Source organism: Castanea sativa, chromosome 3 (genome assembly GCF_040712315.1).
Source record: "Castanea sativa cultivar Marrone di Chiusa Pesio chromosome 3, ASM4071231v1".
Classification (NCBI taxonomy): domain Eukaryota; kingdom Viridiplantae; phylum Streptophyta; class Magnoliopsida; order Fagales; family Fagaceae; genus Castanea; species Castanea sativa.
In genome coordinates, this window is record NC_134015.1 from 17,756,045 (window position 1) to 17,772,696 (window position 16,652).

Below are 16,652 nucleotides of genomic sequence, written 5' to 3' on the forward strand. Positions count from 1 at the left end.
TATTTGATAGCGTAACTTGTAGTAAGCCTTGTTATTAATAGGTTTGATACTTGTGTTTCTAAGGTTCCAAGGTACTTGGTGATGGAACTAGTAACCTGATTGGTTGAATGTGGTGCCCAGTTGAGGTAAATTTGGAATGGACCACTGAGGTAAGTAGCTTCTTAATGGAATATTTTTGAAAAATAACCATATTTCATAAATGATGTTTTTGGGTCAAACACATTTTGAAAAATTATATATGGATATATGTTTTCTTAAAAGTGTTGTGTTGTGACCCTATTATATATTATTATATATAAAAATGCATCATATTTGGCATTGCATTTGGGGAAATGCATGAATTGTTGACATGGAATATATGAGCATCTTTTATTTAATCTTTGATAAGGAAATTATGGATTTTATGGTTTATTAGAAAATCTAAAAATGCTTATCTTGTCTTGTTATTGGGAAATTGATATAAAATCTTTTTGACAAAAATGAAGTTGAAAACCTTACAAACCTTGTGGAAGTTAGATTATTTAAGGTTTTCCAGAAATTACCTAGATATAAACTATGTATTTGGAAATAATGTAACCTATGAGCTTTATGTGGTTTTAACACCATGCCATGTGTGATTTCCCGGTGATCGCCCAATTTGGTTTTCGTGGTCTTTGTGACAAGGGAAATCAAATCCCGGTCAGTACCCTTTCACTTTAGATGATGCGTTCTTCCCTACTGCCCATGGGGGAAGAGGTTCCTTGATTGTGTGTGGGTGAGGCTGCTGCCCATGGGGCCAAGAGACCACATGCAAGAGAGGTCCTATTTGACGCGCTCTCTCTACTGCCCATGAGGGGAGAGAAAAACCTTGAGGGTATAGGTGAGGCTGCTGTCCATAAGGCCAATAGTCTGCATACCAGAGAGGACAATATCATGCCAGTTGCGAATGGATGGATCCCCTGACCGGTCTATGTGGTAGTATGGTATATTTGTGATAAAATTATTGTACGTTAGATTTTATAGTTTTGAAAATTATATTGTTAGTGCTCACAGATTATGATATGTAATTTCATGGTATTATTTTGAGAAACTTTGGGTTTCATCATTTAATCATTCTTGTTACATTATTATTGAAAAAGATCTTGCAGTATTCAGTTAGCAATTTCCCAAACTAAAACATGTTTTTCAAACTGCTTATAATCATGAAATTTGAATTTCCCCCACCCCCATTAATTATGCTACTTATTGGGCGTTAGCTCATCCCACTTTCCAACAGTTTTTCAGATAAATTTGTTATACCCCGGGTATTGAGCTAGTTTGATTGGTGGTGATTGGAGCATTATGCTAATTGAGAGAGTTATGCTATAATTGGTTGGTGACTCAACTTACTAAATTTATCAAGGCCATAACGAATTCTATCGGAGGTTGGGCTTTTGAGGTTTGTTAGCCTTGGGCATGGTAGGCTTAGATTCTATCATTGAGGTTGCCTATCCTAGGAAGAATTGTGGTTTTACGTCGATCTATTTGGAGCTTTGGAATTTCATGTATATTTGGAGACATGATTCGTAATTTGTATTGTTTGTAAATGTCTTGTAGAGCTCTGACTTCTTTTGTGGAGAGATCCATATGTTAATCTATTTTATCTTTTGGAAAGAAAATAAATCTCATATGTTCTCGCTCTTAATGGTTCTTCTCTCACGCTTTGGACCCTTTTGGGTTTGGGGCGTGACAGTTTGTCCCAAAATCACACTGCAAACTTATTCAGAAAAATAAATAAATAAATCACACTGCAAACTGATTCTCATACAATCATACGGATACCAACCCAAAGAAGAAACTAAAACCCTAGCAGTTTCACCAATATATTACAAATAACATTACATGATGATATAATTGGAATACTTTTAACAAAACATGGAAGCTTTAGACTTCCTTTAATTTAGTTCACGATGGAAACTAACGAAGAAGCTGCTAAACAATTTTGCATGCAGTGTTAGCCATTCAGTCTACGCATGCAGCATGCTTATACATTAACGTGTTAAGCATTTAAAGTTGTGGTGGAAGCATATGCAAGGAGCTCTGTGTCACTTTCAAATTTAGCCATATCTTCCTCTTTCAAGTTAACCCATGCCTCTATTCCATCCCCACTTTTGGTGTCTAAAATTACAACAACGTTCTTGAAAGGCAAGCTAACCCAACCAATCCACATGGGATTTCCCCAACCAAAGTCCATTTCATATATAGAAAACCTGCACAAGCTTGTGAAATTGAATGGAACTACATCTTGTTTCAGGACTTTTTCACTTGCGTCTTTGAGAAAGTCCAAGTGTAGAGTGTGGCCGTGTAATTTTTTCACATACTCATTATCTATCTTTCTTATTGCGGCTCTTAGTTTGCCCACAAGGCCATTCCTCTCTTCACTTGACAGAATGACTGTTGCAACCCGGAAGATATTTCCAAAATAATTTCCAGACAACGGGGGATCCATTCTCGTGCGTAAATTCACTGCAAAAGCATTAAGTTGAGCTTCTTATGCCCACAGTTTTCTTGTGTAGCAGCAACATATCCAGTGGCGACGCCACGTGCAACTCAAGATGTTCCTAGGAACACCCTGACCTTAAAAAAAACCTGAATTTTTTTTTAATTTTTTATATTTGCTCTGTATTAGAAACACTCTCAATCACAGAATTAGAAACACCCTCAAATTAAAAAAAAAACTTATATGTTCTACTTTCAAGCCAAAAAAAAAAATTTGAACTAAAACTTGAAAAAAAATAAAATAAAATATGTAACAGAGCCAAGCCCATGGCAAGCCCAACAAATTATAGATTTAGCAAACCCACGAATTCTCCACAAAAAAAAAAAAAAACAGAGCAACGCGCCAACGCCTCAGTCCTAAAGGTCTAAATCAGAAATCACTAAAGACTTTATAAAAAATATAAAAAATAAAAAAAAGAAACCACTAAAGGCCTAAAGCAAACCTAAACTCAATCCCTCAGAGCAACGCCGCTTGATCCTCAAGCCAACAGACGGAGATCGAATCGGTCACAGCACGCTCGTTGGAGATCGGATCAGTCACAGCTCTCTCGTCGGAGATCAGCCTAGTCCAGATCGTCGTTGTCGCTCGCTCGCCCCTCCGCATCATCGTCGCTTGTCACCACATCACTGTCTCAACGGCCTCAACCTTCAACCTCCCTGCTCGGCTGCTCCGGTGCTCCCTCCCTCAAGGTATTTCAATTTACTAAGCTAACTTCTCTCTCTCTCTCTCTCTCTCTCTCTCTCTCTCTCTATTCTTTAATAAGACTAACTCTCTCTCTTTACTCTTTTGATTCTTGAACTGTGAGTTTGTCTGTGATTGGCTCATTGCCTAAACTTTAAGTCTTTAGCTTTATTAATATTTTGTTTGTTTTTAACTTTTTGAATTTGGCTTTATCAGTTTATCTTATCCGTTGGTGTTGGTGTTGGTGTTGGTGTGTGTAGTGTGTTGGTGTTTGTTGTGAAATTTTAAAATACTCGCAAGTGTACGAACCGTACCGAAGTATAGTTTGACAAGAACGAGGTCGAACCCACAGGGACTTGAATGAATGTAGGAAAATTAATCAAATCTTAACCAAATTAATCCTAATCTAGTTTAATAAAAATTGGTTGTTTTGAAAGTAAATAAACTAAGCAAATAATAAAGTTAAGCAAATAGTTAAACTAAGCAAAAGATATAAAACAATAAAAAGATGTAAACAATCAAGGGAAAGGAATTAAGGTTTTGGAATCAGCCTTGTAAGTCATATCAGCATATATTTATGATCATTAATTTTTCTCAACTCACTACATGATAATCTAGAAATCAATCTTGCTATCATGGAAAATATTCTCATTAAAATCCTTATTTTAAAAATCAAAAGCATGTTCTTCTTCGCTTCTTAAGTATAAAATCAAATCATCAATTGTATCTATAGCCAAACAAATCACAAGATATATCCAATTCTAAAAATCAAATCATAAATTGTATCCATTAACAGATAAATCACAAGCGATATCCAATTTTATAATCAAGAATTAATAAACCAAGCATTCAATTAATTAAGACAAATCCTAAATCATGAAAAAAAAACATGATTGAACTCATATCTAGAATCTCACCTTAGTCAATTGATATGAAGCAAGAACAATTTAAATCATTAAAGAACAACTATTGTGGGAAAAATCAAATCACATAAATATTACTGATAATCCTTAACAAGGTTTCATCCTCAACCCTAATTATAAATTTAGCTACTCATAATAATTAAAATAAAACACAAGAATAAAATACTAAACATTAAACTAGACAAATAAAATAAAACTAACTATCATGGAAGAAAACCAGAGAAGTAGCCGCACTCTCTATGTTCAGCTCTCAGCCCTAGCATTGGCCTCCTTGAATTTTGCCCTAAAGAGCCTTTAAATAGGTCAAGGAATCCTATTACAAGTTGAATTCCCGTTTGGGAAAAATTCCAGATTTTTAGGCTTCACTTAACTGACAATTTTGGCCCATTTAACGTCAGAATTTGGACTTTTGATAAACTACAAAGTTGTAGCCCTTTAAGTTAAATTTCCAGTCCAACTTGAATCATCTCAATTGGACATCTGAGCCGAAAGTTATGCCAAAAATACTAAATGATGTGTAGGCTGAAATCCTAATCCGAATTGAACTTGGATTTGATGCAAATTTCCTTTGATTTCCTGCTCCAATTGGACTTAAATTTAATTGGGTTGGTCTTCTTTAACTTCATCATGGCCCTTGTAAAAGTAAAGTCCATTAGCTTTCTTCTTTGCATAAATCCACTTATTTAATTCTATTCTCCTACAAAAGATAAATTCACGCAATAAGATTCAATTAAACACAAAATTGATTATTCACCATTATTCCAAAACCAAATATAAAATGCATGAATTACCTCAAAATAAGTATGATAATGCTTTCTAACAATGATATAAATATGCAAAATTAAGCTATTATCAATGCACATCAAATACCCCCAAACCTACATTTTGCTAGTTCTCGAGCAAAACAAATAAAGAGTAAAACAAAACAAAGAAATAAAAAACAATGAAAAAGAAAATCCTAACTAATCCACTTTCGCTGAAAATTTCGATTGCATTTAGCGTATGCAACAAGCCTTTAACCCCTAGCTTACACTAGTGGACGAGTTGTAGTCTCGTGAGGGTTTGCAGGGAATATACCCACAAAATTCTGAGAATGAATACTAAAATAAACAAAACAAAGAAAATCAAACATTTGTTTTTTTCAATTGCCTTTTGCAAAGAGAATTAGTTCAAGTTCAAAAACACTACAAATGCTAAAGAAATTTCTCATGCCATCAAAACTCAATGTGAGTGAAAAGTGGTAGCCAACCCAAACATACTCTTAGTTTTAGAATAAATTTTACTCGAATCTCTATTTGAAAGTATGCTTCAACTCAAATCTTTCCAGTGTTATCACTCAACAAATGAAATCACTCTGAAATGGGGTGTAACACTCTCAACAACATATGTGAGCGGAATAATGTAAGCAAAATTAAATACCTCACATATAAATCACATGAAAAACGCTTAATCAAGAAAGAACAAGTAGTCTCATGAAAGGATGCCAAAAATATTTATACCGCACCTCTTTTCTTCTTAGTCAAATCAATATCTGAACTACACAATCTTCAAGATCAAATAAGGACTTTATTAGGACGTAATGTAGGGAAAAAGCAAAGGATTTGAAATAAAAATGGGTGAAGGTAAATAATAATAAGTGTTTTCAAGATTTGTTGGAATGTCAACTCTTTTTGGAATTTCCATTCAACAATTTTTTTTTTTTCACCTCTTCTTCTTCAAAGCAGTACTCCTTCCTTCCATTTCACTTCTCAAAATTTGATGGGAACCCTTTTTATTTTCTTCTTTTTGACACTTTTCCTCTTTTTTTCTTTTTTCCTTGTTCTTGAACTTTTTTTTTCTTTCTTTGAATTCTCACACAAACCACCATATTGAAACAAACTGATCAAATTCTATCTTGAAACACTATGGATAAGGGCTTTAAGAAAGAAAGGCTAATTAAAAGGCTCAACGGGGTGACTAGCGATAATGTATCAAGAAAGAAAAAGAAAAACACATATATGGCTCAAAGTACACAAAAATAGTCTAATCTCATCTCTCAAAGACTAGTATAGTTCATTCAACATCAATGACTTCAAAAGATTCAAGTGTGGCATAAAATTAGATTTTTTTTTCTTGGCCAAAAGAAAGAACAATGAGACTACAATAAGGGAAATATGTTATGCACTTCCAAATGAACTTTAAGATTAGAAACAATAAATAGCCCTCAAAAAAATAATGATTGGCTTAAAACTCACAAGGGTTACAGTCTCCACATTGTTATCATCAAGATTTTCTAATCATTTTTATCTTTCAACAACAAGTTGTGTCTGAGTGGCTACGTGCATGTGCAATGAATTGAGCATGAAAGCAATGAAATTCTTTAAACATGAGTAGTATAACAAACTCAAAACATAGACCTCAAGCTAGGCAAAAGATTTTTTTTTTTTTTTTTTAACACAACTAAACAAAACAAAAAGATAGAAATCTATGTACATCCCCCCCCCCAAACCTAAACCAAACATTGTCCTCAATGTTAAAAATGATACTCTCAAATATATGTCTTGAATGAAAAGAGAGCAAAAAAAAATTAATATGCAACATGAGAACTAAGTAGAAACAAGTAAGGTAAGGAGAAGGAGGAGACATACCTTGATCAAGCTGATTGTTGTAAATTTTAATTTCTGTCAAATATCATCTAGAACAAAAGAAAATAAAACTAAACAAGAAAATAAACACAAATATTAATCTACAAACAGAAAATAAACAAGAAAAAGATTTTTTTTTTTTTTTTTTTTTTTTTTGCAAAAAGATTTAACACAACTAGAGATCAATCCTGATAAACAGGACCATCCAAACCTCAACAACACCATGGAGATAAATAATGCATATTATGAATGGACTAGTCCAATGAGATTGTAACTTACCTGGATCAAAAACATGTTGGGAAGCTTTTGCAGTGTCTTCCAAGTGAATTCTTTGCATAACCATAGAAGAACTAATACTTTTAATATTAGCAATTTTCCAACCTATAGCTTCCTTGTGTTGTTGAGGTATACTTATCAAGTGGTGTTCCCAAAAGTTATCCAACTTTGGTGGTTCTACAATAGATAGGAGTGGGGATGAAGAAAGTGGAAGGGGGATCACTTTTGGTTGCCAGTTATCAGTACTTAAGAGAGGAACAAAATCCAACAATGCATTGACTTCCTCAATTGATTTTTCAATATCCGAATTGCAATCAAAAAGGGTTAAGCAATCCTTTAGGGGATCCTCACAGCTTGATTGTATAAGATTATCATGGACTAAGTTCCCAATCATGTTAACCTCACATATATTCTCATTATTTGGTACTTGCTTACTTATGTCAAAGATATTAAGCTCAACAGTCATATTTCCAAAAGAAATCTTCATCACACCACTTCGACAATTGATCAAAGCATTGGATGTGGCCAAGAAAGGGCGACCCAAAATGACATGGATTTGTGTATTGGCATTTAGAGCAGGCTCAGTGTCTAACACAACAAAATCAACAGGAAAATAGAATGCATCCACCTTAATCAACACATCCTCAACAATACCTCTAGGGATTTTCACAGACCTATCAGCTAATTGAAGTGTCATGATTGTTGGTTTTAACTCCCCCAAACCTAGCTGTAAATAAACTGAATATGGCATTAAGTTCACACTTGACCCCAAATCTAGCAAAGCTCGCTTAATGAGGCGATCCCCAATCTTGCATGAAATTGTAGGAGATCCTGGGTCCTTACATTTCACTGGATATTTATTCTGAATGATTGAACTGACTTGCTCGGTCAAAAATGCCTTTTTAGGGACATTTGTCTTTCTCTTCATTGTCACAAGATCTTTTAGAAACTTGGCATAAGCAGGAACTTGCTGAATTGCATCAAGAAATGGAATGTTTATTTGCACTTGCTTAAAAACCTCTAAAATGTCTCCAAATTGTGCACTTTTCTGAGGACTGATTAACCTTTGAGGAAATGGAGCTTTAGGAACAAACCTCTTATCAAGGAGGGAACTAAGATCCTGAATTGGAATGGAGGTTGGGTTGTCCTTCTTTTCTCCATGATCATCATGTGAACTATGAGTATCTTTTTCCTTTAACACAATATTTTCATCATCCTCCACTTCTGGCATTTTCACTTGATTATCAACTTGCTTACCAGACCTAAGGGTAGTAATAGATTGAACATGTTCTTGTCCATGAGTAGAACTAGAAGAACCATTGATGGCATATTGTCCTTTTAGGTTAGGTATAGGTTGACTAGGAAACTTTCATTTTTCCCTCTCTCCAACTTGGGTTGCTAATCGGCCAACTTGATTTTCCAACTTTGAAATAGCTTGAGTATTCAAATGGGTGGAACTTATCATCTCTTGAATGGCTTGACTAGTTGATTGCATGAAAGTTTTGAGAGACTCCTCCAATGATGATTGTTGTCTTGGTGGTGCTACAAACTGAGGAGGTGATTGAGGAATTGGAGGATATGCTTGAGTAGGTGGACGAAATTGACTTTGTTGATGCACTTGTTTTCCACCTACATTTGTGGGAGGCTGATTTTGCCTCCATGAGAAATTAGGATGGTTCCTCCAATTTGGATTGTATGTCTCTGAAAATGGACTAGCAAATGGTTTTCCATAATTATTCAATGAATTTGCTTGCTCAGTATAAAAATCAGGGTACCCAACTACAGAGGGACACATTTGTGTTGTATGCATAGGACTTGCACAAATAGAGCATGTTTCACTTTGAACTTGATTGACAGAATTCATCCCTCTACCTAAAGCTAAAGCCTCAACCTTACGAGTGAGATTGTCCAACCTAGCTTTTATGTCTAAATCTTCACTAACTTCATACAATCCTCCTTTCTTAATTCTAGGGGCAGATCTCTCTTTACGGTTGGAAAAATCACATTGTTGTGAACTTTCAGAAAAATTCTCAAGAGATTTGTATGCCTCATCATCTACAAGACTTAAAAATCCACCACCATTCATGGACTCAATCATGTTACGATTAGTCTGAGTCAAACCATTATAAAAATATTGTACTAGTCTCCATGTTTCAAAACCATGATGGGGACACTTTAAGATCAAGTCCTTAAATCTCTCCCAACTCTCATAAAATTTCTCTTGTTCATCTTGATAAAAATCTACAATTTCTCTCCTCAAAGCATTGGTCTTGGCCATTGGAAAAAATTTAGAGAGGAATTTTGTGACCAATAATTCCCATGAAGTGATAGATCCAGGTGACAAAGAGTTAAGCCATGCTTTTGCCTTATACTTCAAGGAAAAAGGGAATAAACGCAAGCGAACAGACTCATCAGTGAAATTCTGGAACTTACAAGTAGCACAAATCTCAAGAAAATCCTTCACATGCATATAAGGATCTTTTCTATCCAATCCATGAAAAATAGGAAGAAGATGGATTATCTGTGGCTTTAACTCAAAATGTGCAGCAGTGGTTGCAGGCAATACTATGCAAGATGGAGGGTTGGTGGTTCTGGGTGAGAACAACTCCCTAAGAGTTTTTGAATCATCTCCTATTTCTCCCTAAGAGTTTTTGAATCATCTCCTGTTTCTCCCATTGTGGATGAATAATCAAAACTAACAAGACGATTTTCTTTATCACATATCCAAGTTCTCATACACCATGCACAAAGAATTTTTTTTTTTTTTTTTTAAATTAACTACAATTAGTAGAAGAAAAAATTAAATTAAGACCAAATTTATTTTCCTAACCAAATCCCCACCAACGGCGCCAAAAACTTGTTGTGAAATTTTAAAATACTCACAAGTGTACGAACTGTACCAAAGTATAGTTTGACAAGAACAAGGTCGAACCCACAGGGACTTGAATGAATGTAGGAAAATTAATCAAATCTTAACCAAATTAATCCTAATCTAGTTTAATAAAAATTGGTTGTTTTGAAAGTAAATAAACTAAGCAAATAATAAAGTTAAGCAAATAGTTAAGCTAAGCAAAAGATATAAAACAATAAAAAGATGTAAACAATCAAGGGAAAGGAATTAAGGTTTTGGAATCCGCCTTGTAAGTCATATCAGCATATATTTATGATCATTAATTTTTCTCAACTCACTACATGATAATCTAGAAATCAATCTTGCTATCATGGAAAATATTCTCATTAAAATCCTTATTTTAAAAATCAAAAGCATGTTCTTCTTCACTTCTTAAGTATAAAATCAAATTATCAATTGTATCTATAGCCAAACAAATCACAAGATATATCCAATTCTAAAAATCAAATCATAAATTGTATCCATTAACAGATAAATCACAAGCGATATCCAATTTTATAATCAAGAATTAATAAACCAAGCATTCAATTAATTAAGACAAATCCTAAATCATGAAAAAAAAAACATGATTGAACTCATATCTAGAATCTCATCTTAGTCAATTGATATGAAGCAAGAACAATTTATATCATTAAAGAACAACTATTGTGGAAAAAATCAAATCACATAAATATTACTGATAATCCTTAACAAGGTTTCATCCTCAACCCTAATTATAAATTTAGCTACTCATAATAATTAAAATAAAACACAAGAATAAAATATTAAACATTAAACTAGACAAATAAAATAAAACTAACTGTCATGGAAGAAAACCAAAGAAGTAGCCGCACTCTCTATGTTCAGCCCTCAGCCCTAGCACTGGCCTCCTTGAATTTTTCCCTAAAGAGCCTTTAAATAGGTCAAGGAATCCAATTACAAGTTGAATTCCCGTTTGGGGAAAATTCCAGATTTTTAGGCTTCAATTAAACGACAATTTTGGCCCATTTAACGTCAGAATTCGGACTTTTGGTAAACTACAAAGTTGTAGCCTTTAAGTTAACTTTCCAGCCTAACTTGAATCATCTCAATTGGACATTTGACCCGAAAGTTATGCCAAAAATACTAACTGATGTGTAGGCTGAAATCCTAATCCGAATTGAATTTGGATTTGATACAAATTTTCTTTGATTCCCTGCTCCAATTGGACTTAAATTTAATTGGGTTGGTCTTCTTTAAATTCATCATGGCTCTTGTAAAAGTAAAGTCCATTAGCTTTCTTCTTTGCATAAATCCACTTATTTAATTTCATTCTCCTACAAAAGATAAATTCACGCAATAAGATTCAATTAAACACAAAATTGATTATTCACCATTATTCCAAAACCAAATATAAAATGCATGAATTACCTCAAAATAAGTATGATAATGTTTTCTAACAATGATATAAATATGCAAAATTAAGCTATTATCAATGCACATCAGTGTTGGTGAGATATTAATTGTCTTTTAGTGTAATGTGTGATTGTGAATTTTTCTGATTGGCATGGAGCATCAAGCATGAGGCGTGCACATGGGGGGGTCGGGCTGCACATTACACTGCTTTAGTGCTTTAATTATTGTGCTACACATGGGATGTGTAATGTGCACATCAGTGGCTCTTTTAGTGTAAATAATATAACAAATTAAAGCAATATAATTAATGACAAATAAATTAAAGCAATATAGATTATTGTTAAGCTAAAAAACAATAATTAAAGAAATATAATTAACCAATACATTATAAAAAGACAAACAAATTAAAATATGTTAAGCTAAACGATAATTAATAATTTTATAATTAATGAAACAATAATATAACAAATTATAGTTTATAAAAGACAAACAAATTAATGAAATAACTAAACAACAATAATTAATAATTTTATTAATATTTCAAATGAACTTATAGTTTATTGTTTATTGTTTTGCTAGAATTATGGACAAATATTTGATAAGAAAACCGCGTACTTAAAATTCATCTCCTGTGCAAGATTCATCTTTATCTTCTAAGCTAATTCGTGTTGACTTTAATTTAGAAAATCTTCCTTCAGATCCTGGGCTACGACAAAAGATATCATCTTATCATCCTAATAATCATGATAAAATAAGAAGATATTATTTAACAAAAGACCCTTGTCAACCTGTTCATGATTACCCTGTATCACATTTTTATGGAAAACCCCGTCGATTTAGAGCCGAATGGTATGTAAATAGAAAATGGTTGGAATATAGTATAGAAAAGGATGCAGCATTTTGTTTTTATTGCTACCTATTTAGGCAAGATGTTGGTAAGCAAGGAAGATGTGAGACTTTTGTAACGAAAGGATTCAAACTTTGGAATCAGCTTGTGAATTTAGATTCCCATGTTGGAGGAGTTAATAGTGCTCATAACCAAGCTGTTAAGAAGAGTGAAGATCTACTGAAGGAAGAGCAACACATTCAAAGTATTTTGGTTAAGCAATCAAATCAAGGTAAATTTGAATATCGAGTTCAATTAAATGCAATAGTTGATTGCATAAGATTCCTTTTATGCCGGGGATTAGCTTTTCGTGGTCACGATGAATCTCAATGTTCAAGTGATAAAGGAAATTTTCTTGAGCTTCTACAATTTTTGGGGGATCACAATGAATCTATCAATGAAGTGTTGCAAAAAGCTCCGAAAAATTACAAGCTTATTCACTTTGATATTCAAAAAGACATTGTGACTGCAATTGCACGTGAAGCATCCAAAGTCATCATCAAGGATCTTGACAATGGGTTCTTTTCAATTTTAGTTAATAAATCACGTGATATCTCAGTGAAAGAACAAATGACCCTCGTTCTTCGTTATGTGAACAAAAAAGAAATTATTGTAGAGTGGTTCCTTGGTGTTGTACATGTAGCAAGTACCACCACTTTGTCACTCAAATATGTTATTAAATGTTTACTTTGTGAACATAATTTGAGTTTATCATACCTACGTGAGCAAGGTTATAACGGAGCTAGTATTATGCAAGGTGATATCAATGGTCTCAAAACTTTAATTTTGAAAGAGAATAAGTCAGCATTTTATGTTCATTGTTTTGCTCATCAACTTCAATTGACACTTGTTGCCATTGCTAAAAATCACATTAACATTGTTGAATTTTTTTATGTAGTTAGTAATTTAGTAACTGTTGTTGGAGGCTCTTGTAAGAGACGAAATGCTCTTCGAGATGCACAATTTGCCAAAATTAAAGAAAATTTAGAGAATGGTGTACGTAGAAGTGGGCAAGGTTTAAATCAAAAGACAAATCTTAAACTCCCCAGTGATACACGTTGGGATCATATTATGGGACTATTCTCAACTTGATTTTGATATTTTCTGCTGTTGTTGATGTACTTGAGATTATTGAAGAAGATGACCTCTCCGACCAAAAAGTTGAAGCTCATTTTATTATGAGGTCAATTCAATCTTTTGAATTTGTCTTTACTTTACACTTGATGAAAAACATTTTAGGGATCACAAATGAATTGTTAATAGCATTGCAAAAAAAAAAAAAAAAAAAAATCAGGATATAGTAAATGCTATGGATCTTGTTAAAGTGTCTAAGCAACGATTATAAGTGATGAGAGATGATAAATGGAAATCTTTATTGACTGAAGTGTCTTCATTTTGTACCACACATGATATTTCTATCTTGAACATAGATGAAATATTTGTAGCTAGTGGGAGACCGCGACGCAACACTCAACAAAATACAAATTTACATCATTATCGTGTTGAGCTATTCTACACAGTCATAGATATGCAACTTCAAGAGCTTAACAACCGTTTTTCTGAGGCAAATACTGATTTGCTACTTTGTATGGCTTGCTTGAATCCAAGTAATTCATTTGTAGCTTTCGATAAGGAAAAGTTGATACGTCTAGCTAAGTTCTATCCCTCTCATTTTCTTAGGACATATATTTTGGCACTTGACTCTCAATTTCAGCATTACATTTTTGATATGCGCAGCAATGACTTCTTTTTAGAGCTTCAAGGAGTTAGGAAACTTGCTGAAAAGTTAGTGAGCACAAGGAAGCATGAGACATATCCATTAGTCTATTTGCTTGTGAAGTTAGCTTTGACCCTTCCAGTTGCTACTGCAACAGTAGAAAGAAGTTTTTCAGCAATGAAATATATAAAGAATGAACTGCACAATCGAATGGGAGATCAATGGATGAATGATTGCTTGGTTGTGTATATTGAAAAAAATGTAGCTTGTAGCATTGATAATAAGACTATCATGCAACGATTTCAAAATATAAAAACTCGTAGAAGACAATTGTAAATTTTATGTATTTGCGTGTTTTTTTATTGTTGTTGTTGTCAATATATAAAATTTTCTTTTTATTAGATTGTGTAATTTATGCTTGTTGAAGAATACCCTGAAAAAATTTCCTAGAGTCACCACTGAACATATCGGCTTCATAAAAAGGTTGATAGGGCCTCAACACGGCTGGGGTGTAATGGGCATTCTATGTTTGAGCTTTCTGCATATTTTTCTTTAAGAGCCTCCATTGTAGCAGAGCAAAACACAAACCTTAATACGAGCTTCTCTTGTATCATACTAGTTTTTGGTTGAAACCCAGATAAGGTACTTGCAGGCATGGGCGGAGCTGTTATTAGACTTGGGGGGGCAATGGCCCCCCTAATTTTTTTTATAAAAATATTATTATATTAATAGGTACTAAGTTTAACAATTTTGTTCAATAAAATTACACTTTGCCCCCCTTAATAATGCCATTAATTCTTTTGAGAGTAATCTTATAGCCAAAAACGTTTTTACAATGTTTATACAAACTATTAAGGTAGCAAATTCTTATTAGTTTGTACACTTGCATAACTTTTTATATATCAATAACCACTTATCACATTAGCAATTTGTAAAAATTTTGTAGTTTTAGCATTTTTCACCTTTTAAAGGACATAAAAAATTAATAGATTAAATCTAAAACAAAATATAAAAACTCAAAAAAATTAGCTCAACAATAAAAATTACCAATATAATAAAACTAAAAAAATTAAGTCCAATCAATATATTTTACCCAGAACAAACTACTTGGCCATTTAAAAATTTTTTAACAAAAATCCTTAGTAGTAAAAAAATAGTCTCAAGAGTCGGAGCCACTGCACACAGCTAGCAGCAAAGTCGCCCCCCTAACTCCAAGTCCTAGCTCCGTCCCTGCTTGCAGGTGGGAAGAGAGTTGATGTTTGAAATTGTGGATAAATATTAGTCTCGCCTCGCGCTGTGGCTGCCCAAGTTTTCATAAACATGATAAAGGATGTTCCATCAGCAATCTTGTGGGAAATGCATGCACCAATGGCAATACCACCGCAAGTGAAGTAGTTGACTTGAACAGCAAAGGTTAAATTGTGCGTGCCATTAATATCGCATGGAAGAAATTTCTTGAACTCTGCCGGATTTGGATTTGTAACAATATCTGAAAGCTCGCACTTGAAAACAACAACCCTTCATCATTGCAGTCCACATTAATATTGTCTTTAACGCGGCCAGCTAAAGGATAGTAACGTTTTAAGAGGTCTGACAATGATTTCTTGAGGACTCTAGAGAATGATTTGGTAATATCAGTGCTGATTTTGGAGTAAGTATCATTCTTTGAGTAGAAGAAGATAAATGAAGCATATACCGGAGGGAATATTTGGTCGAGAAAGGAAAGCTGATAATAGCGAAGATGGGTGGGAGTCGGTGAAGTTGGTTTGATATTCTCATTGGAGATACTTCCACTTCAACCTTCATTTTCTCTTGCCAAAGTAAGTTCAAACTGCTTTGAACAAGTGCTTTTATGAATGGTGCTTATGCAAATGGTGGCATCTATCTACATATATATAAAGCTTCTGCAAATGTGCTTGACCAAGTTGGTTTGATAAGACGTGCATGGGCAAATTATTGACCGCTTCATTTCAAATGTAATGAAATTATCTTGTAAAAAATAAACCTGCGAATGTACTTGGTTTGGTTCACATCTAGGTCAGTGATTATCCAATTGGCCAAAAGCCCTGAACAGCTTTAACATGTACACTCTATCTGTGACGTGTGATTAGATATTGAGTAAATTATAGGAATTTTGTTCAAAAGACAAAATAACATCAATGAACTAACACAAATAGCCCTTCACTACAAAAAACGCGTTTTGTAGCCGCTTTTTTGAGCTGCGTTTTATGAAAACGCAGCTACAGGGTTTTTATTTGAACTGTGTTTCTGGATAATGCAGCTCCACCCCCGGTCTGGATAATGCGGCGATAGACCAAGTTTAACTAATATTGGGTTTTCAGAATATCATTTGTCTGCCATGGTAAGAACCCTTCGTGGCATGAACATGTTATGAAATCAGGATTGGAGCAACTCAAACAACAGGGAGTGTTCGTAACCATCAAAGCTGCCCCTAGGATCTTACCTTCTTGTATTAAAGACAGCCCATTTTGCCTCAAAAAATCCCTACCACCAGCACAGCATACACAAAATCAATCACTCAGGGAAAAACTTACATACTCCTGCTTTGGGCTCTCACAAATGGAATAGGCCTCATGGTAGTTCTACCGCGGCCTACTCTCCTTGTGAGAGACCGAAGAAATAAGTAAATTTTTTGCGTAGGACTATTTTTTTTTTTTTTGAGAAAGTTTTCCCCAGGAGTCTGGATTCAAAGTTTATATAAAAAAAACAAAAGTCAAGATT

The 16,652-nt window shown here is 33.8% G+C and overlaps 1 non-coding gene and 1 pseudogene across 1 annotated transcript; one reads left to right on the forward strand and one right to left on the reverse strand.

The window, feature by feature from the left end:
* Positions 1 to 2,017: 2,017 nt before the first annotated feature.
* On the reverse strand, positions 2,018 to 15,716 carry LOC142627557 (limonoid 7-O-acetyltransferse-like; annotated as a pseudogene).
* Positions 9,179 to 9,287, forward strand: LOC142630131 (small nucleolar RNA R71). The gene has a single exon (XR_012843243.1). It is a non-coding gene; the product is annotated as a small nucleolar RNA R71 (small nucleolar RNA).
* Positions 15,717 to 16,652: the final 936 nt, after the last annotated feature.